General features: G+C 45.6%; 1 protein-coding gene across 7 annotated transcripts in view; it reads right to left on the bottom strand.

Moving 5' to 3' along the window:
• Positions 1 to 13963, bottom strand: part of rusc2 (RUN and SH3 domain containing 2) — a 254883-nt gene that overhangs the window by 90206 nt on the left and 150714 nt on the right. The window contains exon 1 of one of the 7 annotated variants that reach the window (XM_070868535.1): positions 250 to 325. The exons of the other annotated variants lie outside the window; for them this stretch is intronic. The gene's annotated coding sequence lies outside the window, so the exon portion shown is untranslated. Of the gene's footprint in view, positions 1 to 249; positions 326 to 13963 lie in introns of those variants that run through there. 7 annotated transcript variants of the gene reach the window in all.

Raw genomic sequence — 13963 nt, 5'->3', positions numbered from 1 at the left:
CTTTTCGGAAGTGCAGCTTTCGAACGCACTGTGCCTCAGACAGCTGCAGGTATAAATGCTGTTCCCTGTAAACTTGTGGGGGATAAGGCCTCCTCCCCATACGTTTGAGCTCTTTGATTATGCTCAAAATGCTCTTGAATAAGCCTTCTTCCAGCTCAATGCTGCATAGAAAAAGCAGCCAGGAATAATGGCAGAGATATTATAGCCCCCATTCTTTTAAATGTCCTTAAAAACAAACTATAAGCTTACATGAAGCTCACTGTGTAAAACGCAGGCTTCACTCCAAATCCTTATATGCACTGAACTTCTGCTCCTTATTTCAAGATGGCGCCGTTAGCGGCGAGTGCTCCCCGAGTCTGACCTGGGAAGACTTGACTTTTTTGGGCTTGTTTTTGGGCAAGCGATAAAAATGGCAATATCGCCGAATTTTCCGCTCCCAGCGATAGCGCAGCATTGCACGTTGATTGACATCATAAAAACGGCTAAAAAAAACAAGCGGAAGATCATTTTTAATGCCATCGCAAAACCGTTACCGAATTTTCCGCCCGGGCGCTAAAATTTGTGCGACTCATTTAGCGCCAAAAAAAAATTACTTTTTCCGCTTCGCCATGGTGAAAAAGCAGGCGCAAACCTACTGAATTTCTTATAATATACAAACAGGCAGCTCATGATGATCGTCTAGAAACATGTGCAATTTATATAATTCAAAAGGCAAAAACTGATTTTATTGCAGAGTACTTGTATGTTTACCGCACTGCCTCAACAAGACCATTGTTATTTTCCCCCCGAAACAAAACTTGTAAAAAGTTCGAGAGAGGAATGGCTGTGGGCTGGGCTGTGATAGGAGTGTCTAGTCATGATGCTCCAGCCATAATGAGCATGGGACAGGCTTGATGGACAAGCTGGTTTTTGCCTGCCTGTCAATTTCATATGTTCATAATTATACTATGGTATAGTGGAACAGGTTACATTTATAGGTTTGTGCTTTTGTCATAACCATGTAACGAGTAACCAGTTACTTTTATTCCTAACAGTAATGCCTCTGCCAGCTTTTCACCGTAATAATAAAGTAATTTAAAGGGCTAACAGCTTGGTGGGGATAATGATCTCTATATCGAAGCAAGGGACGGAGGAGACTCCATGCTTGAATCTCTCAATCAGGTTTTTGCACCTGCCACAGCTCTGAAATGGCCATAATTAAAGTAACAAATGACAGGCTTCATGAACGTGACCATGCTAAACTATCCCTCCTCATTTTTCACGATCTGCCTGCAGCTTTTGACCACACCATTCTCCTCCAATGCTTCTCCTCCATTGCCCAGCTGAGGGGGACTGCCCTCACCTGTTATCATTCTTATCGATCCAGTCATAGCCAGAGAATCTCCTGCAATGGCTTCTCTTTCAGCTCCTGCTCCATTATCTCTGGAGTCCCCCAAGGAGCTATCCTTGGCCCTCTCCCATTTCTCATCAATGTGCTGCCGCTCGGCGACATCATCCGAAAACACAATGCCAGGTTCCACATGTATACTGACGACACCCAACTCTACCTCTGCCACCTCTCTCGACCCTTCCACTGTCTTTGTGTTGTCTGTCTGGTTGTCCGACGTCAAGTCCTGGAGAAGCAGAAATTTTCTCCAATTAAACACTGCGAAGCCCAAAGCCATTGCCTTTGGACCCTGACACAAACACTGTTCCCTAGCCACAGATACCATCCCCTTCTTTGGCTAATGGTCTCAGGCTGAACCAAATTGTACAAAAATTAGAACATAAGAAATCTTGCCATCCTATTTGGACCCCGAGCTGAGCTTCCATCCCCATATCCTCTCCATCACAAAGGCCACCTACTTCCACCTTGGTAATAACACCCGTTCCCACCCTGCCTCGGCCCATCTGCTACTGAAACCCTCACCCATGCTTTTGTTATCTCCAGACTTGACTCTCCTATGCTCTCGTGACTGGCCTCCCAGCTTTCACCCTCCATAAACTTAAGCTCATCCAAATCTTTGCTGCCCGTATCCTAACTCACACCAAGTTCCATTCACCTTTGTGCTCGCTGAGCTACATTGGTTCCTGGTACGGCAACGCTTTGATTTTAAAATTCTCATACTCATGCTCAAGTCCTTCCATGGCCTCGTCCCTCCCTATCTCTATAACCTCCGTCAGTCCTACAACCCTCTCTGCGTTCCTTCAACTCTGGCCCCTTGTGCAAACCCCCATTCCTTTCATCACACAATTGCCGGCCGTGTCTTCAGCCATTGAGACCCCAGCTCTGTAATTCCCTTGTAAAACCTCTTGGCTTCTCTCTCCTCCATTAAGATGCTGCTGAAAACCTAGCTCTTTGACAAGCCTGTCCTAATGTGCCCTTCTTTAATTCGGTCTCAATTTTTGTCTGATTACGCTCCTGTTCAGCACCTTAGGACGTTTTACTATGTTAAAAACACTGTATAACTGCAAGTTGTTGTTGTTATGCGTAGAAACTGTTGTCAGTTCCAATACAGAGTAACCTTGTGCCTGAGCTGCATCCCCTTATGCCCCCACCACAATGAATTTCGAGCTCGGCAAGATGCGGAGCTCTTTTTCTACTGCCTTCGCTTCCGTGCCCACTTCTTTGGCCAGGAATCTTCCCCCCACACAGCTGACCCTTTCTCCCATTTTCAGAATTCTCACTCGACCTGGACCCCTCCCTCTGACCTCTTACCCTCTCTAAACCTCTTCATTGCAAACTACTGACGGGACATCGGCCGTCTCAATTTCTCTGCTCCCCTCACTCACTCCAACCTACCTCCCTCTGAACTTGCAGCACTCCGCTCACATAGATACAACCCCAACATTGTCATTAAACCTGCTGACAATTGTGGCGCTGTTGTTGTTTGGTGAACCGACCTCTACCTTGCAGAGGCTGATCGCCAACTCTGTGACACCTCCTCCTACCTCCCCCTGGACCATGACCCCACGACTGAACATCAAGCCATAATTTCCCAGACCGTTACTGACCTCATCTCCTCTGGAGATCTTCCCTCCACAGCCACCAATCTCATAGTTCACCAATCCCGCACAGCCCGCTTCTACCTCCTTCCCAAGAACCAAAAATAGGACTGCCCCGGTAGACCCATTGTTTCAGCCTGCTCTTGCCCCACAAAACTTATTTCTTCCTATCTCGACTCTATTTTTTCTCCCCTTGACCACTCTCTTCCCACCTACATCCGCGACTCCTCCAACATCCTCCGTCACTTTAACAGTTTCCAGTTTCCCAGCCCCAACCGTCTCCTTTTCACGATGGACGTCTAATCCCTTTATACTTCCATCCCTCACCAGGACGGCCTGAGGGCACTGCGCTTCTTCCTTGAGCACAGGCCCAACCAGTCCCCATCCACCACACCCTCCACCGCCTGGCTGAACTTGTGCTCACATTGAATAACTTCTCCTTTAACTCCACTTACTTTCTGCAAATTAAAGGTGTCGTTATGGAAACCTGCATGGGTCCTAGCTGTGCCTGCCTTTTCGTGGGATATGTGAAATGTTCCAGTTCTACTCAGATCCCCTCCCTCACCTCTTTTTCCAGTTCACTGATAACTGTATCGGTGCCGTTTTCTGCTCTCGCCCTGAACTAGAAAATTACACCCTTCCCTTCCTTGACTTCCCTGTCTCCATTTCTGGGGATAGGCTATCGACCAGTATCCACTATAAGCCCACTGACTCCCACAGCCACCTGGACTACACTTCCTCCCACCCCGCATCCTGTAGGAACTCCATTCCATTCTCCCAGTTTCTCCGTCTTCGTCGCACTGACGCCACCATTCACCTCCGACAGGTCTTCCTTTTTCCTCAACCGAGGATTCCCCTCTGCCGTGGTTAACATGGCCCTCGACTGTGTTCGTTCTATTTCCTGCACCTCTGCTCTCACCCCTTCCCCTCCCTCTCAGAACCACAACTGGGTTCCCCTTGTCCTCATCTTTCACCCAACCAGCCTCCACGTTCAACGGATCATGCTCCACCATTTCCGTCACCTCCAGCGTGATCCCACCACCAATCACCATCAGCATTCCAAAGGGACCGCTCCCTCCGTGACACCCTGTTCCATTCCTCTGTCACCCCCAGCACCTCCTGCCCTTCCAATGGCACCTTCCTGTGCAAGCGCCAAGTGTCGCTATGGAAGCGCAGGAGATGCAATACCTGCCCTTTTACCTCCTCCCTTCCCACTATCCAGGGCCCCAAACACTCCTTCCAGGTGAAACAGTGATTTACTTGTACTTCTTTCAATTTAGTATGCTGTATTCGCTGCTCACAATGTGGTCTCCTCTACATTGGGGAGACCAAATGCAGATTGGGTGATTGCTTTGCGGAACAACTCCGTTCAGTCCATAAACGTGACCCTGAGGTTCCTTTAATTACCCGCTCCACTCCCACTCCGACATCAAACATCAAGCATCAACAAGAAATTAGGGATGCGTGCAATAAAAGGTACAGCAGCTATCACGGGCGACTTTAATCTACATATAGATTGGGCTAACCAAACTGGTAGAAATGTGGAGGAGGATTTCCTGGAGTGTATTTGGGATGGTTTTATGTCGAGGAACCAACTAGAGGGCTGGCCATCTTAGACTGGGTGATGTGTAATGAGAAAGGACTAATTAGCAATCTTGTTGTGCGAGGCCCCTTGGGGAAGAGTGACCATAATATGGTAGAATTCTTTATTAAGATGGAGAGTGACATAGTTAATTCAGAGACTAGGGTCCTGAACTTAAGGAAAGGTAACTTTGATGGTATGAGATGTGAATTGGCTAGAGTAGACTGGTGAATGATACTTAAAGGGTTGACGGTGGATCGGCAATGGTAAACATTTAAAGAGAACATGGATGAACTTCAACAATTGTATGTCCCTGTCTGGAGTAAGTATTTACAATATACATCAAAGATTTGGATGAAGGAATTGAGAGTAATATCTCCAGGTTTGCAGATGACACTAAGCTGGATGGCGGTGTGAGCTGTGAGGAGGATGCTAAGAGGCTGCAGGGTGACTTGGACAGGTTAGGTGAGTGGGCAAATGCATGGCAGATGCAGTATAATGTGGATAAATGTGAGGTTATCCACTTTGCATGGCAAAAACATGAAGGCAGAATATTATCTGAATGGCGACAGATTAGGAAAAGGGGAGGTGCAACAAGACCTGGGTGTCATGGTACGTCAGTCTTTGAAGGTTGGCATGCAGGTGCTGCAGGCGTGAAGGCGGCAAATGGCATGTTGGCCTTCATAGACAGGGTATAGGAGCAGGGAGGCCTTGCTGCAGCTGTACAGGGCCTTAGTGAGGCCTCACCTGGAATAGTATGTTCAGTTTTGGTCTCCTAATCTGAGGAAGGACATTCTTGCTATTGAGGGAGTGCAGTGAAGGTTCACCAGATGATTCCCGGGATGGCAGGACTGACATATGAGGAGATACTGGATCGACTGGGCCTGTATTCACTGGAGTTTAGTAGAGTGAGAGGGGATCTCATAGAAACATATAAAATTCTGACAGGACTGGACAGGTTAGATGCAGGAAGAATGTTCCCGATGTTGGGGGAGTCCAGAACCAGGGATCACAGTCTAAGGATAAGGGGTAAGCCACTTAGGACTGAGATGAGGAGGAACTTCTTCACTCAGAGAGTTGTTAACCTGTGGAATTCTCTTCCGCAGAGAGTTGTTGATGCCAGTTTGTTAGATATATTCAAGAGGGAGTTAGATATGGCCCTTACGGCTAAAGGGATCAAGTGGTATAGAGAGAAAGCAGGAAAGGGGTACTGAGGTGAAAGATCAGCCATGATCTTATTGAATGGTAGTGCAGGCTCGAAGGGCCGAATGGCCTACTCCTGCACCTATGTTTCTATGTTTCGATCTCCATCTTCGGCCTCCTTCACTGTTCCAATGAAGCTCAACGCAAGAACATAAGAAATAAGTGAGTGGGCAAAAATTTGGCAGATGGAATATAATGTTGGAAAGTGTGAGGTCATGCACTTTGGTAGAAAAAAAAATCAAAGAGCAAGTTATTATTTAAATGGAGAAAGATTGCAAAGTGCTGCAGTACAGCAGGACCTGTGGGTACTTGTGCATGAAACATAAAAGGTTAGTATGCAGGTACAGCAAGTGATCAGGAAGGCCAATGAAATCTTAGCCTTTATTGCAAAGGAGATGGAGTATAAAAGCAGGGAAATCTTGCTGCAGTTATACAGGGTATTGGTGAGGCCACATCTGGAAAACTGCGTGCAGTTTTGGTTTCCATATTTACGAAAGGATATACTTGCTTTGAAGGCAGTTCAGAGAAAGTTCACTAGGTTGATTCTGGAGATGAGGGAGTTGACTTATGAGGAAAGGTTGAGTAGGTTAGGCCTCTACTCAGTGGAATTCAGAAGAATGAGAGGTGATCTTATCGAAACGTGTAAGATTATGAGGGGGCTTGACAAGGTGGATGCAGAGAGAATGTTTCCACTGATGTGGGAGACTAGAACTAGGGGGCATAACCTTAGAATAAGGGGCCGCCCATTTAAAACTGAGATGAGGAGAAATTTCTTCTCTGAGGGTTGTGGATCTGTGGAATTCGCTGCCTCAGAGAGCTGTGGAAGCTGGGACATTGAATAAATTTAAGACAGAGATAGACAGTTTCTTAACCGATAATGGGGAGCGGGCAGAAAAGTGGACCTGAGTTCATGATCGGTTCAGCCATGCTCGTATTAAATGGCAGAACAGGCTCGAGGGGCAGTATGGCCTACTCCTGCTCCTATTTCTTATGTTCTTATGAGGAAAGGGTCCTGGAGGTAATTACTGATCACTCATCAAAGGTGCATAAGCAATGTAAGGTGGTTATTGGGAAAGAAAATAGGGTTTTAGCATTGTATAGTCAGGACCAGTGAGAATAAAATCAAGTGCTCTATGTTGCCTATATCTTGTCCTGCACCAAGTCCCACTCACCCATCATCCTATCCTTGCTAACCTACACAGGCTCACAGTTTCCTAATGCTTCACATTTAAAATCCTTGCCCTCGCTATCTCTGCAATCTGCTCTAGTCCTATATTACCTCTTGAATGTTGTTACTCTGACTCTGATCTGTATATTCTCCTTTTGCTTCAGCTTGCCACTGGTGACAGTGTGTTTTGGCACCTCATTCCTAGGTTTTGAGATCCCCTACTCTCCACCTATTAAAACCTCAAGTTTCATAACTTTGACTAAACTTTTGGTCATTTTGCTCTTCTTATATGTCTGATCTATACACCTATTTGTGAAGCACCTTGGGATTCTGTTTTGTGTTAAAGCTGCTATATACATTTAAGTTGTTATTGTTGCTTCAGCTGTCATTGAAAACAAAGAAACATAAAAAAAGGTGCAGGAGTAGGTCATTCGGCCCTTCGAACCTGCACCATCATTCAATAAGATCATTCACCTCAGTACCCGTTTCCTGCTTTCTCTCCATACCCCTTGATCCCTTTAGCCATAAGGGCCATATCTAACTCCCTCTTGAATATATCTAACGAACTGGCATCAACAACTCTCTGCGCTTGAGAATTCCACAGGTTCACAATTCTCTGGGTGAAGAAGTTTCTCCTCATCTCGATCTTAAATGGCTTAACCCTTATCCTTAGACTGTGACCCCTGGTTCTGGACTTCCCCAACATCGGGAACATTCTTCCTGCATCTAACCTGTCCAATCCCATCAGAATTTTACATGTTTCTATGAGATCCCTTCTCATTCTTCTAAACTCCAGCAAATACAGGCCCAATCGATCCAGTCTCTCCTCATATGTCAGTCCTGCCATCCCGGGAATCAGTCTGGTGAACGACGCCTGTGGCTGGCTGCGCACATTCTGAGGCTGAACTCCAGGATATAGTCGATGTATTGACCGAGGCATATAAAGCATGGGCCTCACGCTTAACATCCGTAAGACAAAGGTCCTCCACCAGCCTGTCTTCGTCGCACAGCACTGCCCCCCCCAGTCAACAAAATTCACGGCGCGGCCTTCGACAACGTGGACCACTTCCCATACCTCGGGAGCCTCTTGTCAACAAAGGCAGACATTGTTGCGGAGATTCAAGATCGCCTCCAGTGCAGCCTTCGGCCGCCTGAGGAAAAGAGTGTTTGAAGACCTGGCCCTCAAACCTATCACCAAGCTCATGGTCTACAGGGCTGTCGTAATACCTGCCCTCCTGTATGGATCAGAGGCATGGACGATGTATAGAAGACACCTCAAGTCGCTGGAGATACATCACCAATGGTGTCTCCACAAGATCCTGCAAATCCCCTGGGAGGACAGACGCACCAACATCAGTGTCCTCGACCAGGCTAACATTCCCAGCATTGAAGCACTAACCACTCTCAATCAGCTTCGCTGGGCAGGCCACTTAGTTCGCATGCCAAACAAGAGACTCCCTAAGCAATTGCTCTACGCGGAGCTCCTTCATGGCAAACGAGCCGAAGGTGGGCAGCGGAAACGTTACAAGGACATCCTCAAAGCCTCCCTGGTGAAGTGCGACATCACCACTGACACCTGGGAAACCCTAGCCGAAGACCGCCCTAGGTGGAGAAAGTGCATCCGGGAGGGCGTTGAGCTCCTCGAATCGCAACGCTGCGAGCGTGAAGAGGTCAAGTGCAGGCAGCGGAAGGAGAGTGCGTCAAATCAGTCGCCCCCTTCCCCTGATGAATATCTGTCCCACCTGTGACAGAGACTGTAATTCCTGTATTGGACTGTTCAGCCACCAAAGAACACACTAAGAGTGGAAGCAAGTCTTCCTCGTTTATGAGGGACTGCCTCTGATGATGACAACTATCATATGTATACTCATACATATTTGCCTCCACTCTAGATTTTCTCCCTTTTACCCTGTCTCATGTTTGTGTATGGTTGCACCCGGTGTTAGCAACCCTTCAATGCCTTCTTTAGTATCCATTCTTCATGTGTGAGACTGGACAGTAACATCCTAATATCTAACAGGATTGTTTAATATAAATAAGAGCTGAACCGGTTTAGAATTTTCTGATGCAAACAATTTTGTCCAAATGATATCAAGAACATTCAATTTTCAGTTGTTTGCAATCACAGTTCGGAGTAAATGTTGACTTTTCTAAGTGTTTCTAAGTCGTTTTGTACCTACAGATGCATCTTGATCAAATAAAAATATAATGGAAATTGAATTTCTTCTTTCTATAAACTTCTCTTATTCATGCATACACTGGATATTTTTGCATTTTGCCCAAGGGCCCAAGATAAACCAGAGTTGCACCTGTCCTAAAGTACACGTTAATTTCTTTCAAAAATTCACTCCTCAGATGTGAGCATTGCTGACAAGACCAGCATTTATTGCCCATCAAGAAGTTTGATACAATTGAGCGGATTGCTAGGCCACTTCAGAGGGCAGTTAAGAGTCAACTACATAAAATCCAAACCAGGTAAGAACAGTAGCTTCCTTTCCTAATAGTACATTAGTGATCCAGTTGGGTTTTTAATGACATTTTTACTGGTACCAGTTCCTTATTTGCAATTTAAAAAAAAATTAATTCAAGTTCCTAAACTGCCATGTTGGGATTGAATTCAATTTGCTGGATTACTGATGCATGAAGATTCCCAGTATACAGGTGCGGCGTCCAAAATCCGGAGTTCCGGACCGATTGGTGGCAGGGTCGTCTGTAATCCGTAAAATGTTCCGGAATTCGGATCCGCCGACCTCGAGGTCCCGCTGCTGCCCGACCTCGAGCCTCGCCACTCCTCCGCTGCCCTGACCTCGGGGCCTCCTCGCCGGCCCGCCCGAACACCTCCTCCATGACGGGGCCACCTGAACAGCTCCTTGGCAGCGGGGCCTGCACGAACACTTCTTTGGCGGCGGGACCCCGCCCGAACAACTCCTTTTGGACAGGGCCCGCCCGAACAACTCCTGGGTGGCTGTGCCCCACCCGATGATCTCATCGACGGGGCCGGCGACCTGAACAGCTCCTCGCCGAGCACCCACCCCCCGCCACCCTTTCTGACGTTCCGAAATCCGGAAATACCCGAACCAGGGCTCTGGTGTTTTTAGATTCGTGACGTCAGAAAGACGATCCAAAGTCCGGAAAAACGCGGAATCCGGAACGGCCTTGGTCTCGAGGATTCCGGATTCGGGATGCTGCACCTGTACTACCAGTAGAAGTGGCTGCTGACAGATATTGTGCCTACCTCCCAAGGTGGTGCATGCGTACAAATGACTGGATAATGAGGCCAAAGCCTGGTGTCCCAGAATTCCCAACACAGTACACCAGAGCTGAAGCTGACTTAAGTTATCTGCACGACTTGTCAAACCAGGATGTGCCTAAATTCATAGACTTTGATTGTCCAGAAACTTTGTCTGAAACATCAGCTGATTCGAAAAGTCTTTTCCAATTGTGTGACCAAGACTTAGACAGCCTGGATGTCTCTGGATCCTTAAATTTCAAGCCCCGATATTTTTCTGTACAGAATTTTAAATTACACGGTAAATATGTTTGTCAATACTAGTTAAAAGGTGCCAAGAATAAAATTCCAAAAGTATTTAAAATATCAGTGATATCTTAGAACATTTGAGATGGGTTTTGTTATTTACAGCACAAAAACATCAGAGAAATCAAGGATTAGAAAAGGCTATTCATTCCACTAAAGCTCATCTCTTCAATTATTCTAAATCACCCATTAAAGCATTTGACTGCAATTTGAACAGCCCTAAAGTTTTTCCCTCACATCCAGCAGATAATTCTAAGCTTTTATCACTCTTCAAGTAAAGACATTTTTCTTAATATCTGCTTTAAACTATTTTTTTGGCGACTTTAAACTTAACATCCTCTAGTTTTATTTTCCTGGCTTAATTTGAAGTAATATTTTGCATTCACCTTAACCATATCTTTTCACATTTTATATACATTTTTATTGGGTTCTCAAGAGTGTAAATTCATGTTTTATGCAGCTGTTATACATATGGATATACATTTTATGGATATATATTTTATGAAACTATTAAATATATTTGTGCACATTCACATATTCTCTGAAGCCATTGTACAATTAAGTATACATTCACTTAGATATTTTATGAGGTTATTGTACATTTAGATGTAGAATCACACATATTTTATGAGTGTGTACATCCCATACAGTCTATGGAATCACTGTATTATCACTGCATGTGCCTGCGGAAGAATTGTATTACATCAGTTTGTTTGAACCAGGAGCACTGCAAGTCAGGAGGGTCACGGCATCTTGTTTGGCCCTGGGTTCTGAGTTGAGGAGAGGGTCCTGAATACTGGTGGTTATGTTAGTTTGGGTTGACCAGTGAAAGGGATACTGCACTGAATGGGTAGCTTGTGTTGAGTGAGTCACCAAGAACCGGCCACAAACTACTTGATATTTGCCCATTTCCATCACCCTTGCTGATTGGCAGATGGCTCGTGCTTTAGCCATGTGCTTGTTATGATTAGAATTGCACTCTGCCACGTGGGGTGAGTGAAGATGCAGGATGCATCTTCTTGCAAATAAAAGTGGTGCTAGTCTGTGTGTTGTGGGGATCCCTTTCTCTCCAGTGTGCAGGCCCAAAGAAGCAGTGAGCTGTGCCTTCTGGGATCGTGATACCAGTCAGGTTTCTGCTAATCTCCCGGAGTGCCGAATGGCTTGGTACGGACTATGTGGAGGAGAGTGACCTACTGGTCACAGCCCTTCTAGCAGTTGTCTGGGAATGGAGGAATAAAATTTGTAGCGTATGTGCAGGATGTGGTATGCATGTTGAGTTATTTCAAATTGACATCTCCTGCCTTTTGCTACATGCATGTCTACAATGTGTTTCCATACCTTTTGCCATTCCTATTCCTCCTGGTCGGCTAAGTCACACGTCACTTCATTCAGGCCTTCGGTTCCATTCTTGTTCAGGGAGACAAGAATGGCAACCAGGGTGGAGATGCATGCCACAAAAAAGGCTGTGGGGGAATGGAGGAAAAGATCTAAGGAAAAAGATCTTATGCTGAAGTCTGAAAACATATTGCAAGCTTCTAAGGTAAAGCCTCATTTACAGATAGTGATATTGGGCAAGGTGAAATTTGTCCGCTAGTTTGCAGAAGAGCATAATCTGGCCTGCATGGAGGAACTAAGCTGGTAATCCCTTTGACATGCTAGGCTCTGCAGTCAGCTGAGATAAGATCTCCTGGGAGCTCTCCATGCTGCCATACTCGGGAGAGCGCTGATGCACCTGACTCCAGCCTGAGTGTGTTCTGGCCACAACAGGGTGCTTCTGACTCCTTGTTGGTCTCTTCTGAATGGTAGGCTGTGTCGAGAAGTTCAGAGGGAATTTCTTGCTTTCATTCCCAGCCACATGAGTTATGTTTGGTGTTTAGGGAGCATTGCAAGAAAGCAGTTTAAGTTCCTTGCTTCGGATTATCAGCTAAATACCCGAGATCTGCAGTGTCACATGTGATGGTCTGTGTCAGGAGATCTATACAAGGTACTAATAAGTTAATCAACAGAGAGAGCCAGACGATTCAAAAGTCAAGTCTTCTTCAGCACATAAGGAGGCATGACAATGATCAGCCATGATCTTATTGAAGAGCTCGAGGGGTCAAATGGCCTACTCCTGCTCCTATTTCTTATGTAACACCAATTCCTTAGTCTAAACCTTGTGATTTTATCCCAATTTATTTTTGCTACAGTCACGAAAATATGATTAACAAAATAGCCAAGAAGTAATTATAGCAACATTGCATTTAAGTAACATTCGTGCTCTCTGTGCTCTGCCCAGTCCCTCCTATTGAGGTCTAGGAAGACAGAATAGTTTCTCTGATTTGAAAAGCTGATACTGAAAAGTGAGAGGACCAAACCATTGTGGATGCTGAGTCGTTGAGTATATTCAAGGTTGAAATAGATAGATTTTTGAACTCTAGGGGAATCGAGGAATATGGGGATCGGGCATGAAAGTGGAGTTGAGGTCTAAGATCAACCATGATCTTAGTGTATGGCGAAGCAAGATCGAGAGGCTGTATGGCCTACTCCTGCTCCTAATTATTATGTTCTTATGTTCTTAAACCCTGAGAAGCAGGGCAACAAATACCAAACCGTTGCTTTATTTATGACTGTTTACAACACTAAAATCATCCAACTGTGGAGACATGCCTTCATTGAAACCTCCCAAATTGGTTCATAGAATCATAGAAATTTATGGCACAGGAGATCATCATTTGGCACATCGTGTCTGTGCCAGCCAAAAAAGAACTATCCAGCCTCATGCTACTTTCAAGCACTTAGTCCATAGCCTTGCAAGTTATGACACTTCAAGTGCATATCCAAGTACTTTTTAAATGGGATGAGGGCTTCTGCCTCTACCACCCTTTCATTCAGTGAGTTCCATACCTTCACCACCCTCTGGGTGAAAACATTTCTCAACTCCCTTCTAAACCTCCGAACAATTACTTGAAATCTATGTTCACTGGTTGTTGACCTCGCTACTAAGTGAAATAGGTCATTCCTATCCACTGTATCTAGGCCCCTCTCAATTTTATGCATCTCAATTAAATCTCCCCTCTGCCGCCTCTGCTCCAAAGAAAAGCCCAGCCTATACAATTTTTTCTCAGCTAAAATTCTCCAGTCTTGGCAACATCCGCTTAAATCTCCTCTGTACCCTCTCTACTGCAATCACATCTTTTCTGTAATGTGGTGACCAGAACTGCACACAGTACTCTAGCTGTGGCCTAACTAGTGTTTTATACAAAAGCAAGATACTGCGGATGCTGGAATCTGGAATATGCTAATAATCTCAGCCGGTCAGGCAGCATCTGTGGAGAGAAAGCAGGGTTAACGTTTCGGGTCGATGACCCTTCGGCAGTACTGGAGAATGTTTGGAAAGAACAGATTCTTAACAAGCACTGAAAGGGGGAGGGGAAGAAACAACAAAAGGGAAGGTCTGTGATAGGGTGGAAGACAGGAGAGATTGGAGGGACAAAAAATTCAAATGGTA

The sequence above is a fragment of the Pristiophorus japonicus genome, chromosome 2 (assembly GCF_044704955.1).
Source record: "Pristiophorus japonicus isolate sPriJap1 chromosome 2, sPriJap1.hap1, whole genome shotgun sequence".
In the NCBI taxonomy this organism is placed as follows: domain Eukaryota; kingdom Metazoa; phylum Chordata; class Chondrichthyes; family Pristiophoridae; genus Pristiophorus; species Pristiophorus japonicus.
This window is presented reverse-complemented; position numbering and strand designations above follow the sequence as displayed.